Source organism: Staurois parvus, unplaced genomic scaffold (assembly GCF_062004578.1).
Source record: "Staurois parvus isolate SC_StPar_1 unplaced genomic scaffold, SC_StPar_1.0 ptg000059l, whole genome shotgun sequence".
Taxonomy (NCBI): Eukaryota; Metazoa; Chordata; class Amphibia; order Anura; family Ranidae; genus Staurois; species Staurois parvus.
The window spans coordinates 4,480,549-4,502,277 of NW_028317855.1; the positions used below are offsets into that span (position 1 = coordinate 4,480,549).

General features: G+C 44.2%; 1 protein-coding gene across 23 annotated transcripts in view; it reads right to left on the reverse strand.

Annotated features, from left to right (window-relative positions):
* Positions 1 to 21,729, reverse strand: part of AFDN (afadin, adherens junction formation factor) — a 314,907-nt gene that overhangs the window by 79,927 nt on the left and 213,251 nt on the right. The gene's annotated exons all lie outside the window — the stretch shown is intronic.

A 21,729-nucleotide genomic window follows, 5' to 3' on the forward strand; every position in this document is an offset into this window, starting at 1 on the left:
AGTGATGTGTACATTAGCCGAGGCTGTCTTCGTGTCTCTCGCTCCCTTAATTGGCTCCTGCTGCTGTCAATCAAAGCCAGTGATGAAAAGCGAGGGGCGAGGCTGAGCGTATGGACACACAGAGCAGGGCTTGGAAGCAGTGGTGGAGCGAGCGATTGGGTGCAAGTTCTGACTGAACTGAAATTTACCAGCAAGACTAGCCATGACAAATCAATCGATAGTTCAACTTTTCATAAACAGGAATGGCCCACAGATTGATTGAAATTTGGCTGGTTACTGCTGAACTGGCTAAATTTCAATCCCTGTATGGCTAGCTTAAGGCCTAACACTCCCAACCCTTGACTTCAGGGAAAGAGCGGTCCATGAAAGGAAAAGAGTTGCATGAAAAACAAACAATCTCACAAGATAGCCATTGAGTGTGAGAGCCCTTGCAGCATAAACTCTAATAGTCAGAAAGAAAATACCCTAGAAACTTGAAAGAAAAAAACTGAAGGGTATTGACCTTGAACCCTCCTGAAGTAGGCAGTTGGGTGGATCAAGGGGTTAGGCAGGGATGTGGGTATATAATTAAAACCTCCTGCGCTTCAGATGAATAAAAACTAAGCAGCCAGCACCCTCTTTAAACCAAAAAGTGTATAAGTGAAAATTAAATGGTGCAGCGCTAAACAAATGCCATTATATAAATGAACATAAGCCTAAACCGATACATAAAATTATATATATAACACAAATAAACATGCATGCAAGGATGAACCCCCTGCCGGTCCCCTATGGGGAAAAAAACGTGACCATATATCTATGATGGTTTGTACATATAATCATGCAAAGGGATACCACACTGCAGCAAGTGATAAAGTGAATAAATACAGTCCACTTCAAACAAAACTGTGATTCTTCAAAACGTGAGAGTGCCACTGGTGCCACAATCCTATAATGGTCCGAGTGCCTCCTCACCTCCCCGCACTGACCGCAAGGGCCAATACGCCTTTGTAACATATAGGGTATAACCCTCAGATGTCAACCGGTCTCAGGTCCACAGTAGATTCCACCTCAAATGCTGTATTCCAAAACCACCTCCAGCCGCTGTTAATGGTGGTAGTATACCACCAGACGATGCTCAGAGACACAAACAAAAACTTCCCATAGCGTGATACTGTAATTTTATTATAAAATATAGATACAAAAAATGCCCACTCACATTTCCGCATTAGATTTAAAACATGTAGCAAGTCCTCATGTTGTCCTGGTACTGCGGGTGTACCTGGAGTCCCAATATGGCGCGTACGTCAGAAGTGACGTCACCGCGTACCGGAAGTGTCGTCAGGGCACGCGGTGACGTCACTTCCGACGTACGCGCCATATTGGGACTCCAGGTACACCCGCAGTACCAGGACAACATGAGGACTTGCTACATGTTTTAAATCTAATGCGGAAATGTGAGTGGGCATTTTTTGTATCTATATTTTATAATAAGATTACAGTATCACGCTATGGGAAGTTTTTGTTTGTGTCTCTGAGCATCGTCTGGTGGTATACTACCACCATTAACAGCGGCTGGAGGTGGTTTTGGAATACAGCATTTGAGGTGGAATCTACTGTGGACCTGAGACCGGTTGACATCTGAGGGTTATACCCTATATGTTACAAAGGCGTATTGGCCCTTGCGGTCAGTGCGGGGAGGTGAGGAGGCACTCAGACCATTATAGGATTGTGGCACCAGTGGCACTCTCATGTTTTGAAGAATCACAGTTTTGTTTGAAGTGGACTGTATTTATTCACTTTATCACTTGCTGCAGTGTGGTATCCCTTTGCATGATTATATGTACAAACCATCATAGATATATGGTCACGTTTTTTCCCCATAGGGGACCGGCAGGGGGTTCATCCTTGCATGCATGTTTATTTGTGTTCTATATATAATTTTATGTATCAGTTTAGGCTTATGTTCATTTATATAATGGCATTTGTTTAGCGCTGCACCATTTAATTTTCAGGGATGTGGGTATACTTTGACCTAGACTGGTGTACAAGAACAACAGGACCAGAAGGATGCGAAGCACTCCTTCCAACCAGTACTTAAAAAGCAATCCTGAGGTGCATAAGCCACACTGAAAACCTGCCTGACCACTTACAAACAATATGATTTTTAATAACCAATGAACCTATGTATCTCTGAAAGGAGCAGCATTCTCCACTGAGGAGTGAGCATTAGGAATCCTAGTAGTAGTACTATAAACATTTCCCTGGTTGCAGATCCATATTTAAGGAGACTTCCCATTAAGGTCCTGACCTTACACTGTCCCCCATAGAGGGAAACTGCAGTAGAGTTTAGCATGTCCTGTCTGCTAACCATTTTGAGTACAGGACCCACTCTCCAGTGATGGACAATGTCTTCAAAGGAACAAAAGAAGGGCACTCGAGTTCTAAACCCTTACTCTTCAATGTGGGGATCATCAGCTGAGGAGAACCCAAAGGTAACATCTTGACTCTAGGAAAGACCGTGTAGTCATGAATGTTACACTGTGCGCTCCAGTGCAAAAAACAGGTCACCCAAATTTACCAGAGGTAAAGGCCCTATAGCATCCAGCTGTACAACTCTGTAAACTCAGAAGAGGTAGGGAAAGGGGGGCAAAGAACAGGCTACTAAACTTCTAGGGTTCAAAGGTCCCCAGGGAGCAGACTTTCTTAGCAGGGACTTAAGAACATCCCCACTTGATGGTGACCCAAAGTTATCAGCACTAGATATTTGGTAATTCACATATCTAAATAGAGGACTGCAGACACCAGCACCTTTAGCATTGCTGAAACTGAAAAAATTCAGAAAACTGACTGTCTTCAAGGAAGGTCTCTTGAACATTCCACAATGGCCTGCAAACGGTTTGTAACTGATGAAGGACTCAAAAGAGTCAAGTCTCTATCAAGGATGGAAACAGGAGGGGCTGTGTATGTCAAAAGGTCCTTCAGGAGAGGAAAAGGTTTGCAGGGAGAAATATAAGCTCAGTTAGGATACAATTCCCAAGGACAGACTCCAACCAGAGTAGGAATCCTAGGCCCTAGAATGCAGGAAATCCAAAAAAACACAGAAGCACTTTGTGGTGCTATAATACCACAAGCGTGAAGAGAGGGAACTGAAGGATGATTTAAGGTCACAGGCTACAGGGTGAGATCTGTAGCAAATGTTAAACTACTAGAGGACCAAGCATGATGAACCAGCAGTCTCCCACTTGGGGAAATGTGGTGCTCCATCTTTCAGTAGGCTGAGCAAAGGAGTTCCAGGTTTTGTCTTGGAGTCTTGAGGCTTGGGTGGGAAGTAGACTGACTAGCTCAGTGTCCCAGGCAGGTAGCTAAAGTGTCCTATGCATGTAAAGGGACACTGGCCCTACACAAGAAAAAAGCTTACATGCTTGTAACAAACCATCACAGCTAAAAACGCAGGGCTCCATATATTTGATATAAATGTTGAAACAAGGGCCTGTTCCAGAGATGAATTATATCCATATTGACATGGCTTCACAAATTAACGTCACTAGCAACACATGATAGAGAGTCACTCTGATTAATTCCATCTGAGACCTAAGGAGGGAAATTAACAGTTTGTCAGTGGAATTCCAAAAGGCAAGAACACCATCAACCATAGAATCACTGGAGAGTCTATGGTGGGGAGAGACAGCCGAACAATAAACTCTCTCTCAAAGAGGAAGAGCTCCATATTCTGAGAAGGGGCCCAGTATCCTACAGGATGTGCACATGCTCCTGAGCCGGAGTGCGTGCCGCCACAACTACACACAGTGCCAATAAGCCACTCCCCTTCTCCTTACAGGAGTCTGACAGCAGCACCAGAGCAGCCTATGTCTCCTGCTGATCTCAGTGTCTCCTGTGAGACCAGGAAATGAGAGGAGCAGTACAGCAGCCAGGACAGCACTGGAGTGGTGAGAGGAGTTGGATAAGTGTTTAGGAACAGGTAACAACTGTGAGAACTCCCACTGCTTCAGCCCAATCGTCCTAATTCACTAAGTTAGTTTTCAGAGCAAGGATCATAGCTTGAGGCTGTGCCTCAGTACACGTAGAGATCTGAAAAAGCACCACACTACAGCACAGTGCCTGAAGATAATTTTCCATGCTAGCCCTGCAATCTTTCAATGGAGTGTGGCTGTACGGCCTCCAAAGCTGTTGCTGAGGATATGCCTATCCAGATGGCTGTATTGACTAGCTCAAGCAAACATATTTAAATCCTAACCAAAGCTACAGGACAAAGAAAAAAAAAAACACACCAATGGTGTACCAAGGAATCTATTTGACGTCGACAAGGAAAAAAAATATAATGAAAATGAAAGGCTAGCAAAATTTTAGTGGAGCTGAAAAAAAGGGTTCCTACCTCCTAGGACACTAGCAAAAATGTAAGGAATGACAGTTAGAGATGGCGTTACATGGCGGCTGGGTGTAATGATTTTTGTTTGCCAGTGTCCAACTACCCTGTAGGCTGCAATAGAACTGGAATTTTTCAAAACTTTGGTGTCCCTTAATGAAAAATAGACAGATTGTTTTAAATTCTATCCTAATTATCTTCTGGTTATCAGTAATTAGTGCTACCAAACTCTTGCTGTTTCTCTATAACTAGCATCTTGACTTTTTTTTTTAAGTATATACATATTTTTACACTCATTTTATTTTTATTTTCATTTTGAGCACTGCAATAAACCCAACAATCAATGCTCACTGTTTGAATTTTTAATTTCATTTATATTTTGCAAGTTGCAGAAGGAGGAGCTGGGACACCCCAAAGTGGGCAAAACACTCAAAACTCCCTGAACAACAGAAAAAGAATTGGGAAGTTCAGAATATCCAAGACCAGTAAGATACTGGATGGACTCAGTCCACCACATCCCACCCAGTTGGGTGAAGTGATCCTTTAAATAGCTCTTAGAATACATAATCTTAACTAATTTTGACTCATCTTGTTTATGGCGCTTATTTACAGCTGCTGATGTGAACACAAGTGGAAAAAAAAAACAACCGTTAGACTTGGTAATGGTATTTCTGGGAACCTTCCAGGATGGCACATCTGAGAGGCGAGAGTTCCTCCCCACAGTAAACACAATCAATTGACAGCAGTTTTAAGTCCTCACCCTTCCCCTTGGCCATCAGTTTGTAATAAAGTAACTCTCGAAACTGGTCCACAATGAGAATAATTCCACATAGGTACTCACCATGTACTGCTTTTAGGAGTTTTCTCCCCCACTCTTAACAGGGTGGGAAGTATTATTTATTTCAGGTACCCATATAGCGCCGTCAATTTACACAACGCTTTACATAAATGTACATTGTACGTTCACATCAGTCCCTAACCCTCAAGGGGTGTACAATCTACAGTCCCTAACTCACATTCATACATACACATATTAGGGCCAATTTAGACAGGATCCAATTAACCTACCAGCATGTCTTTGGAGTGTGGGAGGAAACCGGAGCACCCAGAGGAAACCCATGCAAGCACAGGGAGAACATGCAAACTCCATGCAAGAGACGCCATGGTCGGGAATCGAACCCATGACCAATTTACTGCAAGGCAGATGTGCTAACCACTAGGCCTTCCATCCTGGAGGATTCCCAGAAATACCATTACAGGTAAGTCTAACGGTTGTTTTTCTCCTATCAACTTCCAGGATGGCACTCCTGAGAGGATAATCAACTGCCTGCAGGCCTACCTTAGGGTGGGACCAATGCCTGTAAGACCTTCCTGCCAAACACCAAAGTCCTGCTTTGAGTGTACCTTCACTATGTAGCATCCGATGAAGGTATCTTGGCTGGATCCTATGGCTGATCTGCCAATCTGCTCCACTGATGTTCTGCCTTCTCCGCCCAAATGCTGGATCTAGTGGAGTGTGCTCTTACTTTTAAAGGTGATGGAGTCAGAAAAAACTCTGAATTTTGTAGGTTAGAGAGGTCAACTGTCTAAACTATCTAGGAATCATGGCCTTTCCTGCCTGTAACCACTTCTTAGGGCCCCTTAAAAGATCAAGCCGAACTTGTTCTGTGACACAAGGACACTACTTTGGGCAGACAAAGAGGATCCTGCTTAACACTACTCTGTCCTGGTGAATGATTTAGGAAAGGCTCCCTGAAACTTTGTGGGGCACCCCCCCCCTTTTTTTTTTGGTTATAGTGATGGCTAAAAGACAGCAATAGATTTGAAGGAAGCTACTTCATGGGCTCAAAAAAGGCTCGACAGGTATGTACCCAAAGCACTCCCATACCTATGGCTTCCTCACACCTGAATGCTGGAATGCCAGCTATGAAAGTACTCTATATACGCCAAAGCTCCCTATAAACCTGCAGTAAAATGCAGATAAATTAAGCAGAAAGCAGATGGGTAAATAATGATTGGAACTATTCCACAAATATCAGGTGTCCTGCCTGATGTCTAAAACCCGATTCCACTCCAACACCATTGAGTGCCTATTGGTACCAATGAGTGTTAAATAAAGAGAATGCCTGCTTCTGGAGACTAAGACCATAGCAACAACAGGACATTCATATTGGCTTTGTAGATCATGTTCTGCACAGAGGACACATAAAAGATACATATGGAACCGTAACCTACCAGACCAGGTATACTGGTCAGATTGTTAAGTTCCGATCTTAGTCTTCGGGTCATAATACTCCTATGGGAAGAACCACAAAAACTCCCATAAGGCATAACTTCTGAAGTTATTCAATTTAGTAAACTCTTACTAATAAAGCTACATGACTTAACCTCCCTGGAGGTATTCCCGAGTGTAGCTCGGGGTAAAGTTTCAGCAACACAAGCGATAACACCGAGCTACACTCGGGAATACCCTGCATCGTTGCTCTGGGATCTCTTCTTCACTTACCTTGTCCTTCGCTCCTGCGATGTCCCCCCTGCAGCGTCCCTGGCAATGTCATCCGGCCAATGCCAGCATCTGTCTTCCGGGTTCCGTTCCCTGCGACGTCAGGACGTACGGGGACGGAACTGGCGGGAAATTTAAAAATGTCAAAAAGTGACATTCACTAAAATCACATAGTAAAACATTACTGTATCAAACCATTTCACATACATTTTGTCCCTAGTGCTTTCTCCTGTGCCCTCCCTGCATTTTTACTGTTCTTTCTGCCTTGAAACTGAGAAACGTCCATGGCGTCCAAAAAGCGTCCATTTAGGCCAAAAGCGGTTTTAGACCAGCTAGAGAACAGCAATAGTAAATTAGAACTACTTGCAGAATAGAGTGATGATTTGTGGGGAAATTCGTCAGACGCTGAAAACGATTTTGCGACTTTGCTCAGTGATGTGCGAACTTGGCGCTGTATTTCAAATTTCAATGTTTTCGGTTTGATTAGATTATTGAATTAAATGTATTTTATTATTTTTTATGATTACTTTATGATTTATGATTTTGTGTTTCAAATTTTAACATACCCGGGATGTTTACTAGACTCTTGTTCGGACAGATTTCAGTGAGTTATTCCTAAAAATTACAGGCCTACAATAAAAAAAACTACATATTTCCATGCAAAAAAATGTACCGCTTTGAGCACAGAAATACTGACATAATCAGACTGCTAGGGAGGCTACGCTACGTCCTATAACCCTATCAGTTATCAGGCTCAGAGAGTGCCTCTAGTATGCCTGAATGTAAGAAACAGGAATCTGAATTCCTTGCCCCTGCAAAGGAGGAAAATAGAGGGTAAATATAAGACTGATATACAGTTAGGTCCATATATATTTGAACACAGGCACAATTTTAGTTTTTTTCAGGTATTTACCAAAACATATTCAAGCTATGCTCATATAATGGATATGGTCTGAAAGTGCACATTCAGGTTTAATTTGAGGGTATGTACATCCAAATTGGAGGAAGGGTTTAGGAATTACAGCTCTTAAGAGTAGCCATCCCCCCTTTTTCAAGGGACCAAAAGTAATTGGACAGTTGAATCAAAAGCAGTTTCATGGCCAGGTGTGGGCTACTAGTTTGTTATTTCTTCATCAATTAAGCAGGTAAAAGGTCTGGAGTTGATTCCAAGTGTGGTATTTGCATTTGGAATCTACTGCTGTGAACCTACATCATGCGTTCAAAGGAGCTGTCCATGCAAGTGAAACAGGACACTATAAGGCTTCAAAAATGAAACAAATCCATCAGAGATATAGCAGCAACATTAGGAGTGGCCAAATCAACAGTTTGGTACATTCTGAGGAAAGAAGAATGCCATGGTGAGCTCAGCAACATAAAAAGGCAAGGATGTCCACGGAAGACAACAGCGGTGGATGATAGCAGCATTCTCTCTATGGTAAAGAAAAACCCATTCACAACATCCAGACAAGTAAAGGACACACTTCAGGAGGTGGGTGTATTATTGTCAAAGTCTACAATCAAGAGAAGACTTCACGAGAGAAAATACAGAGGGTTCACCCCAAGGTGCAAACCATTCATAAGCCTGAAGAACACAACGTCATCTGTAAAATCTGGTGGACGCGGTGTGATGGCATGGGCATGCATAGCTTCCAGTGGCACTAGGTCATTGGTGTTTACTGATGATGTGACAGAAGATAGAAGCAGCCAGATGAATTCTGCAGTGTTTAGGGATCTACTGTCAGCCCAGATTCAGCCAAATGCAGCAAAGTTGATTGGATGAAGCTTCACAGTACAGATGGACAATGATCCAAAACACACTGCAAAAGCAACCCAGGAGCTTTTGAAGAAAAAGAAGTGGAATATTCTGCAATGGCCGAGTCAATCACCTGATCTCAACCCAATTGAGCATGCATTTCACTTGCTGAAGGCACAACTAAAGGCAGAAAGACCCACAAACAAAGAACAACTGAAAACAGCTGCAGTTAGATCCTGGCAAAGCATCAGAAAGAAGCAAACCCAGTCTTTGGTAATGTCCATGGGTTCCAGACTTCAGGCAGTCATTGCCAGTAAAGGGTTCTCAACAAAATATTAAAAATGAACATTTTATTTATGATTATATTCAATTGTCCAGTTACTTTTGGTTGCTTGAAAAAGGGGGGATGGCTAAATGAACATTTTAAGATTATATTAATTTGTCCAATTACATTTGAGCCCCTGAAAATGGAGGGACAGTGTATAAAAATGGTTTCAGTTCCTAAAATTTTGTACTTGATATTTATGTTCAACCCCTTGAATTAAAGCTGAAAGTCTGCACTTCAAATTCATTTGGATTGTTTCTTTTTAATTTATTCTGGTGGCATACAGAGCCAAATGTATGAAAATTGTGCCTGTGTCCAAATATATATGGACCTAACTGTATGTATAATTAGTATCACAAAAATAGAGGTCATAGTTGCACAGCACAAGAGAATAGATTTACACCAAAGGGACACAAGCAGAAACTCCACTGTTGTGTATTTCTGGTGTGCTGCATGAGAAAACATTTACATAGACAGAAAGAACCCACAAACTCCCATGTGGTACATTTTTGACATGCAGCTAGATAAAGCATAATATTTCCTGCTGTGCATTTTCAATGTGCAGGAAGATACTACAACAGAAAAAACACAAATCTCAGTGTTTTGTATGTCTGAAGTGCAACTGGGTAATCCAGGGACAAATGCTACAAAAGCATAAGTCACAGTCATGGTTTATTCATGTAAGAAATACCCCACAAACAGCCCTACCTATCATAGGTATAGCCTGGACTCTGGATACTCATCCTTTATCCATCAATCCAGTGGAGGGCCTTGGATGATGGAAATCTAAGGTGAACGCACCAACCTTGTAGTAGTTGCTGGCAGTTTCCACCACTAGACTTGACCTCACCAAAGCTTTTTGTTTGGAATAGATGCAAAATATGAGTCACCCTGATGCTGCATATTTAGTTATGCATCTACACAGTGAATCCCCCCACACACTGACCTAAGGCCAGCCATACATGGGTCAAAATTCAACCGATTTTTCGTCGGAAAATCAGACCCAAGAATAATTGGCTGATTTTCGCTCTGTTAGTGGGTCAATGGCACCGGCCGATTTTCGTGGTTCCTCCCCTTTCGGTGTTTGAGCATGTTGGAAAATTCATGAAAAATTACCAATTTTCGACTCAATGATGGTCAAATCATACGATCGTTTTTCTGAAAAGAATATGCGCATGACCTGTGACTTGGAACAGAAGTTTCGCCTGTTATATGGGGTGAACTTTATGACTTGGTTGGCCGATTTTCAAAATCATTGATGGCACCATCGGATTACCGAACGAACTACGTTTTTCAATTTTCGGATGAAAAATCTTTCGGAATTCGAACCATGTATGGCCTGCATAAGTATGAGTAGATTTAGCTAGTCCATAAACAGGTGGGAGTGAGTCCAAGCTTTCCTTGTGGTAAATTTAGGCTGCTGCTGTCCAAAGAACAAGTGGTCACCATATTGGCTTGGAGGGTGTAATCAGCAGGTCTTAATAAGCAATCATTAGGTACAGGTTTATAGTTAACTCCAGCATAGAGGTTTACACCAGGAACCCAGCAATTAAGGGCAGCAGTATAATCTTTTATGCTTCTAGTTAAGGGTAGGCTGTAGCCCACAAACTGACAACCTATCCGTACATGCCACAAATTATAACAGCGCTATAAGAAGGATATTAGGTTGGAGCCTGAGAGACGTTACCCACCACAAACAACCCCAAAAAAAGTACATGCTCGTAAGAGCACGCAATACTGTGCCTCCCCTCCATATGGCTAAAGTTTGGAGGAAAGCTACAAGGAAAACCTTTAGCAACCTATGTTGGAGGCATCTTGCCAGATACATAGCAGCTGGCACAGTAGATTCAGACTACATGGTGTAATGCTGATGACCAGGGGAAAAGCTGCTGCAATACTCCTGGAATATCCAAGTTCCTGCCCTCTATTGCACCTCCTATCTCTTTGTGTCAAGAGTTTGTTCAATGGCATAAATAGCCTGTAAAAGACTCCCAGGGGAGCTAGTGTCTAGAAGGCCTCATTGCTTCACTAAATTCACCCCTTTTAATTTAGGGCTTAGAGTGAGAGGCTGGACACTTTATGTTGCAATGACCACAGCATCTACTGAAGAGGAAGCTGTGGAAGGTAGTTTAGCTGAAGCTTCTGGGCTATTGTCTCCACACTCAGAGGAAAGGATAGCAGCACCCTGCATTAAGGAAAGGGGGTCCTATCTCAATGCCCAGAAACCACCTGATTGTTATTAGGGAATCTGCTGTTACAACAGTAGGATTTACATGAGGCTAGCAACTTTATGTTGCAACAACCACAGCATCCACCAAAGTAGGAGGTAGCTATGGATGGTGGTTTAGCAGCAGCTCCTGGGACATAGGTCTCCACCCCAACGGCAAAGCACAGTAGCTCCCCTGACGAAAGTAAGGGGTTCCAACTTCAATGTCCAGAGACCACCTGGCTGTTATTAGGGATTCTGCTGTTAAGCTCCCAAGGCAAAAGGAAATACTCGCCACCTGTTGTCTTCCCCTTTTTGCTGTAGCAACAGAGCGCTCTTTTCCAGCCTCAGGGTCTACAAGAGAGGAGGATAGTTGCCAAATTCACCCCTCCAAGTTGCTGTCCTTCCTGGACGGCTACCAAGTTAAGCTGTGTGTCCCACACACCCCTCTCCAAGAACCCAAGCTTTCCCAAAAGAAAGGAAGGAAAGGACGTGGCCATGAAATCCAGGGGTGGCTAGCAGACTGCCTCTTTCTTCCTTCCTTATATGGTGTGAGAGAGAGAGAGCGAGAGAGAGCGCGAGCGCTGTACAGTCCGCTGCAGCGGCGGAACACACTCCCCTGTGAGAGACACTTGGCCAGCAGGTTAGTTCATCCCTCCGCAGCCTCCCTATTCCAGGCTGCTTTCCAGTGTGTACGGAGAGACTCAATCCATACTGACGGTCAAGGGGAAGGGTTGGGACTTATAACAGTAGCTCAATACTAAATATTGCCTTTCCTGAATATAGTTCATTTTATATAAAAATCTACACATATATATATATATATATATATATATATATATATATATATATATATATATATATATATACACACACACACACACACACACATTTTCTGTCACTGACCTCTACTTTATTGTACCATATTAAATACGCTAAAGAGAAATTTATAATAGTGTAAAATATACTTATTGCAAACAGGGGTATGCTTCGTATCACTATAAATCATTTTACAAATATTGCTTCAAAAAAGAAAAAAGTTATACAGAACGAGTAATCATCCCTTATGTTGCCCAAGGGAAACTGTGAAATGAAACACATTAAATGAAGGGGGAGAAACAACTATGCTACACAGAAGTCATTGTTTCAAAAAAGGCTGCGATCACTGGGTGGCATTTCTTTGAAGTATAATACAGAATAAACTTATCTAGGAAGTCAGTGATTCATGGTATTATAAAAAAGAAAAGCAGTTATGCATTGAGATTATTACTCCAACCATGCAAATATGACTAAAAACAAAACCTCTTGTATAAAACAAACATTTGTTCAGTGGCAAGAACCTATACATACAGTAAAAAACCGCACAGAATGTGAAAATATACAGAAAAGGACAGACCAGAACTAGGCTAGTAGCAAATAGAGGTCTGCATTTGAATACTATTAAGGAAGTTAATTCTGTCAATTTAGTTTTGCGGGGACTTCTGTAATAGACACAGCATTTAGATCCCACAATTGAACATAATAATTTATTATGCTTTAATAATTTTCAGCTGCCATATTTACATTTTACTTTTACTACTAGTATGATGTAGCTATTGTTTATCCGCTATACATCTGGTGGCCAAATATTCATTATTGAAAAAGCAAGAAGGAATACTTACAAAAAAAAAAAAAAATGGATTTTTGACTTCTCATAAAAAATCCTTTTGTGCAAGTACATAACGGGACACAGGAGGAGTATTCAGCTGCATAGGGTTCAACTGTTGCCTTCAGTGGTTTGACAGTGGCAAACAAAAGCTTAAGGGAAACCCAAGTATAACCTCTCCCACCACCAATTTGCTTATTATTATACAGTATTTATATAGCGCTAAAAGGTTTGCTCAGCGCTGTACATTATAGTGGGGGACAGAACATGAGACAATACAGTAACAAAACACGAGGGGTTCAAGGAGCTTACAATCTAGGAGGGAGGGGATAGTGGTACAGGTGGAAGTGGCTGTGGGGGATGGAGTGGTAGGAGGAGTGGAGGAGATCGGCTGTTAGGTGGGGGTGGGGTAGGCTTCCCTGAAGAGATGGGTTTTCAGGGTGCGCCTAAAGGTGAGGAGGGTAGGTGACAGTCTGATGGATTGGGTAGTGAGTTCCAGAGGATGGGGGAAGTCCTGGAGAAGTCCTGCAGTCGGGCGTGGGAGGTGGAGACCAGGGAGCTAGAAAGTAGGAGGTCTTGTGAGGAGCGAAGATTACGGGTTGGGTGGTATTTGGGAATCAGGTCAATGAGGTAGTTTGGGGCAGCATTATGAATGGCTTTGTATGTCTGTGTTAGTAGTTTGAATTTAATGCATTGGGCAATCGGGAGCCAGTGGAGGAAATGACAGAGGGGGTGGCAGAAGCGGAGCGGTTGGTAAGGTGGATGAGTCTGGCCGCTGAGTTCAGGATAGACTGAAGCGGGGATAGTCTGTGATGAGGTAGGCCGGTGAGAAGGGAGTTGCAATAGTCCAGACGTGAGATAATAAGGGAGTGAACGAGTTGTTTAGTAGTGTCTGGGGTTAGGAACGAACATATTCTGGAGATTTTGCGGAGGTGGAACCTGCAAGAGTTTGCCAATGATTGGACATGGGGTTGGAAGGACAGGTCTGAGTCTAGAGTGACACCTAGGACTTTGGCTTGCGGGGTGGGACTGATGGTGGCGTTGTTGGTCGTGATGGAGAGGGTGGGGGGGCACGGGCTGGGGGGAAAATCAGGAGCTCAGTTTTGGAAAGGTTCAATTTGAGGAAATGGAGCGACATCCAGTCTGATATGTCGTTCAGTAGGTGGGTGAAATGGGCGGAGTCTAAAAGGGGTGAGGCAAGGGGTGGAGAGGTAAATTTGCGTGTCATCGGCGTAGAGGTGATAGTTGAAGCCGTGGGAGTGTATCAGTTTGCCAAGGGAGGTGGTGTAGATGGAGAAGAAAAGGGGCCCGAGGACAGAGCCTTGGGGGACCCCAACAGAGAGGGGGAGAGAGGGGGAGGTGGTAGCGTTATAGGTAACGCTGAAGGAGCGTTGGGATAGATAGAAGGAGAGCCAGGAGAGAGCGGAGTCTCTGATGCCGAGGGAGTGTAGTTTATTAAGGAGGAGGGGGTGGTCGACTGTGTCGAAGGCCGCGGAAAGGTCGAGGAGTAAGAGGACCGAGTAGTGGCCATTAGCTTTGGCGGTTAGCAGGTCATTAGTGATTTTGAATAGGGCGGTTTCGGTGGCGTGTAGGGGACAGAAGCCAGACTGTAGTGGATCGATGAGGTTGTTGTCAGTGAGGTGGGCGCTTAGGCGATTGTAGACTAAGTGCTCAAGGAGCTTGGAAGTAAATGGCAGCAGGGAGATGGGTCTAAGGTTGTTCAGGTCGGTGGGGTCCAGGGAGGGTTTTTTTTGAGTATGGGGGTGATGTGCGCGTGCTTTAGGGGGGAGGGGAATGCGCCAGTAGAGAGGGAGAGATTGAAGATGTGGGTGAGGGAGCGTAGGATAGAGGAGGAGGGTGACCGGAGGAGTTGTGTGGGGACAGGGTCAAGGGGGCAAGTGGTGAGACGGGCTTCTGAGAAGACCTTAGTGACCTCCTCAGTGGTAGCAAGGTTGAAGGAGCGGAGTGTTGGGGAGGTTATAGTGTGCGGGACGTTAGGTGTGGTGGGGGGTAGGGCGGTTGAGAGGTCAGAGGAGGGGAGAGTTGATGGGGTTATAGTGGGAGGCTAGGTGGGGAGGTAGGTTGAGCATTGACAATGTCCTTACGGATTGCGTTGATTTTATTTTGGAAGTGATTGGCAATCTCGTGGGCGGAGAGTGAGGTACTGGGTGGGGGGGGAGAGAGTAGAGAGGTGAAAGTGGAGAAGAGCCGGCGAGGACAGGTGGAGAGGGTTACGAAGTAGGCTTGTTTGGCGGCGTGGAGGGAGGAGGAGTAGGTGAGGAAGGCAGATTTGTAGAGGGAGAACGCTTGAGGGGATTTGGTTTTGCGCCATAATCGTTCCAGCGCGCGACTGCGTCGTTTAAGATTTTTAGTTTGGTCGTTCTGCCAGGGTTGAAGCGGTCAGGGTCTAATGCTACATGTGGTTAGGGGTGCTAAGGAGTCTAAGGCAGCTGACAGTGAGCTGTTATACCCAGTAGTGGCCAGGTCAGGGCATGACAGTGGAAGGATACTGTCGTACAGATGGTCAGCTGCAGAGTGGAGAGGGGCCGGGTGCAGGTTGCGGAGGTTACGGCTGGTGATGGTTTGACGTTTTGGGGGGGAGGCGTTATAGGACGGGGAGAAGGAGAACGTAATGAGGTTGTGGTCAGAGAGAGGGAAAGGGGTGTTTGTGAGGTTGTGGAGATGGGAGAAAACGAGGTCCAGGGTGTTCCCATCAGTGTGGGTGGAGGACTGTGTGCACTGTGTGAGTGCAAAAGAAGAGGTTAAGTTGAGGAGTTGGGATGTAGCCGGGTTGTTGACATTGATAGGGATATTGAAGTCTCCAAGGATGATGGTGGGTAGCTCAGAGGAGAGGAAGAAGGGCAGCCAGGCGGAAAAGTCGTCAAGGAAGCGGGATACGGGTCCAGGAGTCCGATAGATTACTGCAATCCTCAGAGGGGTGGGAGAGAAGAGTCGGATGCAGTGGGCCTTGAAGGAGGAGAAGGATAGAGAAGGGGGGTTTGGGAGGACCTGGAAGGTGGTCAGCGGTGACAAGAGCACGCCGACCCCACCACCTCTACGACCGCTGGGTCTGGGTGAATGGGACCAGACGAGACCTCCATAGGAGAGTGCTGCAGGGGAGGCGGAGTCAGTGGCTTGGATCCAGGTTTCGGTGACCGCTAGGAGGTTAAGGGAGTGGGAGATAAAGAGGTCATGGATGGCGGTGAGCTTGTTGCAAACCGATCGGGCGTTCAGAAGTGCTACCGAGAGTGGAGGGATGGATGTGGGGAGGAGGACAGGTATAAGGTTGAGGGGGTTGTGACGGTTCATGGGGGTAGGAGGGTGCCTAGTGGGTGAGTGAGGTGGTGAAGGACCAGGGTTTGGAGAGATATCCCCAGAGGTTAAAAGAAGAAGGGTGAGGAAAGTAAGATGGGAGCGGGATGTACAGGAGCGTACATGCCTTCCAGTCCTGGTGTTTGGGTCAGCAGGAGAGTGAAGTATCAGCAGGAGGTGATAAGAGCAATAGCAGGGAGATGGTAGCAGTGAGGGTGAGATGTACAAGTTTTGGGGTGGAGAAGAGGGGTAAAGAAATGAGATTTTGGGAACGCAAGAAAGTGATATGAAAAGGAGGAGTAGAGGGGACATATTAAAAAGGTACTCGGAGTGGCACTCAGACTTGTAAGAGATGTTTCCCGGGGTGTTTGCTTGCAGTCTGTCCAGCATGCAGTAGTTTCTTGCTGTTGTGTCTTCCTGCTGCTTGAGTTCTCCTGCTTTAGTTCAACTGCTGTGTTTAACTGCTTCTTCTTAGCACTCCATCAACGCAGCACCCCCATCAGAGACTGTGCCCCCCCCCCCCATCAGTGATCTCCCCCCATGAGCTGATCTAAATTTATAGGGAGATGCTCAAATGAACATTCAACTCCACCCCAATTAGAAGCTGATAAGGATCACATAAATAGTGGGGGATGTTTCTCAGGAAACAGACTACAGTCATAAAACGGGTGCAGCTAGAGGCGAGAACTGGTCAACATATACACAAATATAAATACACTATTTGTTCTGAATGTAACAGGAATCAATGCGTTTCCTAGTTAAGAGTGGAGATAGGTGCATTAACCAAGAGAAAAGCAGCAGGAATCAATGCGTTGCTTAGGCTTTGTAGCAAGCAATAGTAGGAAACACCTGTATCCCATAAGGTAAGCCAGAATCCAATCTTCTTAATTGTACTTTGAAGATGAGTATTCAAGTACATAGGGATGTCCAAAAGCAGTCCAAAGGAGGGGGTGGGCAACACAGAAAATGAAAGGCTAACAGGCCAATGAAAACAAATAAATTAAAGGAATGGGGCTCAACAGAGTCTAAAGGGCCACTTGAAGAACCTTCCGACCAATTCTAGAAACAGATGAGGCCTTAATGTCCACCTGGTAAAATGAACAAGTGAACAGAAGACCAGCTGGCAGCCTTGAAAATCTGGAGGAACAGATGCCTGATGCTGAAATGCCAAAGAGGCACTAACAGACCTAGTTGTGTGAAAGGTACCACCTTTTTCTGACGGGAAAAGTCAATTTCCTCGCACAGGGATTAACAAATCCAACAGGTTTCAGTCCCAGGGGCCTAGGCTTCCACAGCCAGTGACCAAAAAGCAGTTTTGCAGATCTATCCCTGAGACAGAAGATTTGCATAATCTGGGGGGATCCACTGAGAGTCTTCCTGGAGTTTAACAAGGCCCAGGTACCATGACATCTTGAGCCAGTTTCGTGTGACTGACAACGACTAAACACCCTATGTCTCCATTATGCAGTGTAGAAATGAGATTTAGAGGAGGGAATACGTAGATCAGTTGAATTCATCTCACAAAGTCACCAAAGCATCCACTGCGAAGGCTAGAGATCACTGGACCTAGAGACATGTAGTCAGTTTGTTGGTAAATGAAGAAGTCATAAGGTCCACATTCAGCACCCTGTAACTGCAATCCGAGGACCTAAAACAACTGGGGGATAAGAGACCACTCTCTGGAGTTTAGATCTTGGCAAACGATGTAGTTTGCCTATACAATGTCTACACAGCAAACAGGGCTGTCTGCCAGAATTCAGGTTGGATGACCAAGCAGTCAAGAAGTTAATTATTGCAGGGACAAACAAATAGCTCTGAGTTTCAGAATATTTCTTGTTAGACTCCTTTTGCAACCAAGTCCTCTGCAACAGGAGGGTATCTAGGATTCCTCCCTAGCCCAACAGGCAGGCATTTTGTCATGGGAACCTTTGAGACCAATGGGAGGAGGGATTTTCCAAATCCAGCACAAGGCTCATGATCCACTGTGCCAGAGCAAGCCTTGTTTTGAAGGGTAGGCACAGATGACACGTTAGGGCACCCAGCCCTTCTTGTCCCATGCAGCCATAATGTTGGATTGCAATGATCTTCAGTAAAATTTGGCAAATTATTCTGCCTCAAAAAGGAGACCATCATTAGGCCTGGAACCCTCATACAAAAGCAGAGGGTCCATTTATTCCTGAAATCTAGAGCCCAAATGTGAGACCAGAAGCGCTTGAGTTTCTACTGAGGAAGTAAAATCTTGGACAGGGCCACATGCAGGATCAAGGCCAGAAACTCCAAGCTATGATCCTGTACCAACCACTGGAGATTTAGGAGCCAACTGAATCTCTGCAGATCCTGGACAGTCTATTAGACAAGGACTGACAGAGCCAGTGCCAGCTTGTCCTCCCAGCAGGAGAATGTCCAGATATCTCATTAAGGGGATGCCCGGAGAGTAAAGCACAACAATAACAGGGGATAGCAACTTGGTGAAGACCCAAGATGCAGTGAACAGACCAAGAGAAAGGCCAAGAAACTGGTAATGTTGCAAGACCAGAGGAAACTGCAGGTAGTGTTGATGAGCTGTGAAAATTGGGACATGCAAGTAGGCATCCTTTATGTTCACAGAGGACAGAACATCTGTCCAAATGGAAGGATGCAATGACTGACCCGGCAGATTCCACATGGAAATTTTGTACCCAGAGGAAAATGTGGCGGATGTTCAAACTCAAATTAGGATGCACAGTTGTGTTCAAAATAATAGCAGTTGTGTTCAAAATAACAGCAGTCAGACATCTCTAACCTGATCAATCACTGTTTTTGGTAGAAATGATAATTTACTAGCAAGTGTAGTAGAGTAATAGAAATCCAACAGACCTAACAGTCATGACATGCATGCTGCTGATTCTGTGTAATTGAATCACGAATTGAAAGGGACATGTTGAAAATAATAGCAGTGTGGAGTTCTATTAGTGAGGTCATTCATTCTTTGAAAAACAGGTGGCAATTATTGCCCTTATTTAAGGAAGGAAGGCAGCAAATGTTGTACATGCTGGTTACAGTGTATTTGTCTCTGAAATTCTGAGGAAAATGGGTCATTCCAGACATTGTTCAGAAGAATAGCGTACCTTGATTAAAAAGTTGATTGGAGAGGGGAAAACATATAAAAAAATGCAGAAAATGATAGGCTGCTCAGCTAAAATGATCGCAAATGCTTTAAAATGGCAACCAAAACCTGAAAGACGTGGAAGAAAGTGAAAAACTACCATTCGAATGGATAGAATAGCCAAAATGGCAAGGACTCAGCCAACAATCAGCTCCAGGAAGATCAAAGAAGATCTAAAGTTACCTGTGAGTACTGTTACAATTAGAAGACGCCTATGTGAAGCCACACATCTGCAAGAAGCCCCTGCAAAGTCCCACTGTTGAAAAAAAGACATGTGCTGAAGAGGTTACAATTTGCCAAAGAGCACATTGACTGGCCTAAAGAGAAATGGCGCAACATTTTGTGGACTGATGAAAGTAAGATTGTTCTTTTTGGGTCTAGTGGCCGGAGACAGTTTGGCAGACGACCCCCAAACACTGAGTTTAAGCCACAGTACACTGTGAAGACAGTGAAGAATGGTTGCGCAAGCATCATGATATGGGGATGTTTCTCATACTACGATGTTGGGCCTATTTATCGCATACCAGGGATAAGTTTGAATACATCAGAATACTTGAAGAGGTCATGCTGCCTTATGCTGAAGAGGAAATGCCCTTGAAATGGGTGTTCCAACAAGACAACGACCCCAAACACCAGTAAACGTGCAACATCTTGGTTCCAGACCAACAAGATTGACGTTATGGAGTGGCCAGCCCAATCCCCGGATCTTAATCCAATAGAAAACTTGTGGGGTGACATCAAAAATTCAGTTTCTGAGGCAAAACCAAGAAATAGAAAAGAACTGTGGAATGTAGTCCAATCATCCTGGGCTGGAATACCTGTTCACACGTGCCAGAAGTTGGTTGACTCCATGCAACAGAGATGTACAGCAGTTCTCAGAAACAGTGCTTATACAACTAAATATTAATTAAGTGATTCAAAGGAAAGCAAAATCTTCAAACATTTTTCAGTTTATATAGTGAATGTTTGAGTTTGTAAAGAAGAATACAAACACTGCTATTTTTTTGAACAGTCTAATGTTCACTTTTCTTCAATTTTTTTTAGAGGAACAACACAAATTTGATATATTTTTCTTCATGTTTTGATTTGGAATAGAATGTGTAGTGTTCCCAATGCATTTGTGTCTATGGAAATAAAAGCTATTAGAATGATTTTGAGCTTTATTCACTTTTTTCAAAACACAGCTATTATTTTGAACACAACTGTATAACTCATTTTGCCTTGGGAACAGTGAACAGGTTTCAATAGAAACCCTGAAACTTCTCTGTTTGGGATTAAAGTTATGACCCCCTGCAAGAAGAGCTGATTCAGAGCTGCACGGAGGCATGCCAAAAGAGTACTTTTCTCTCTAGTGACTGACGTCCTGATAAAATTGTCCAGGAATTCACTAAATTGGCATTCCCCTTCACAGAATATAAACAATACGAGTTTTTCAGAAATAGATTTGCAAAAGAAAGTGTACTAGAAAGGTTTCGGCGGCTAGGGACCTTTGAAAGAACACAAGCTGCCAACCTTTGGCAGGGTCGATGCAGGCTGCTCCAAGACAAGGAACATGCATGCTGTGTCACTAAGAACCAAAATGAGATCACTAAATGTCACTAGCCCAAGACTCCACAGAAAAAAACACATACAAAGTACAATCGTCCACAGAGTAAAATTCCTCCTCCTTCTCAGCTGAATGTACAGGAGAGGGCATGCGTGCCCATTTGCAGCCCCCCGGGGTTAAAGAGGCATCAGGGGAGGTCATAGATTCAGGCAGGGGAAAATGGTCTGGGCTTGCAGTGTTGGAACCCCTAGGGAGTGTGCTTCACACCCACTCTGAACTATTAGATGATCACACACTGACAAGGACCACATAGTCACCCCCTTGTGATTACTATCCACTGTAGTTTGTAATGTACAGTGCTGAGTGAACTATTGGCGCTTTATAAATACTGTATAATAATAATAATAATAATAGTATCAATGCAAATGAGGGGTTCCCATAAAGGGTATTCATAATACACTGCTGGAAGAGGAAGAGTTCATGCTGTCTGACTTGTTACTGGAAGAAAAAAGGAGCCAAATAACATCTCTGAAGACAATGGTACTAGAGCAGTTGAGTAAATTGCAGGAGAAGGTGATTCAGTCCACATGTGCAGTCCAAAGTGACATGTACATGAGCAGTACAACCAGAGGGAGGCTGTGCAGGTTCAGCAGAGGCACACAGCGAACCCAGACAATGGTGTTGCAGCATCTTCTCCAGCCACTGGACTGCAGCAGGTGGTGTTGTAGCTGGTGTTCCTGAAATTTAGCATTTGGGGACTTAGGCCAGCACATCCAGACTCCCAAAGGGGGAAGAAGTGCTGACATACTGCAGCGGTGGCCCTCCAACAGCCACAGTCCCATTCAGTGGTCCTCCAAAATGGGCATACTCCTTTTGAAGTCCTCATAGACAGGGTTTCCCTGGAAGGGTGGAGACCAGGAGGATGTCA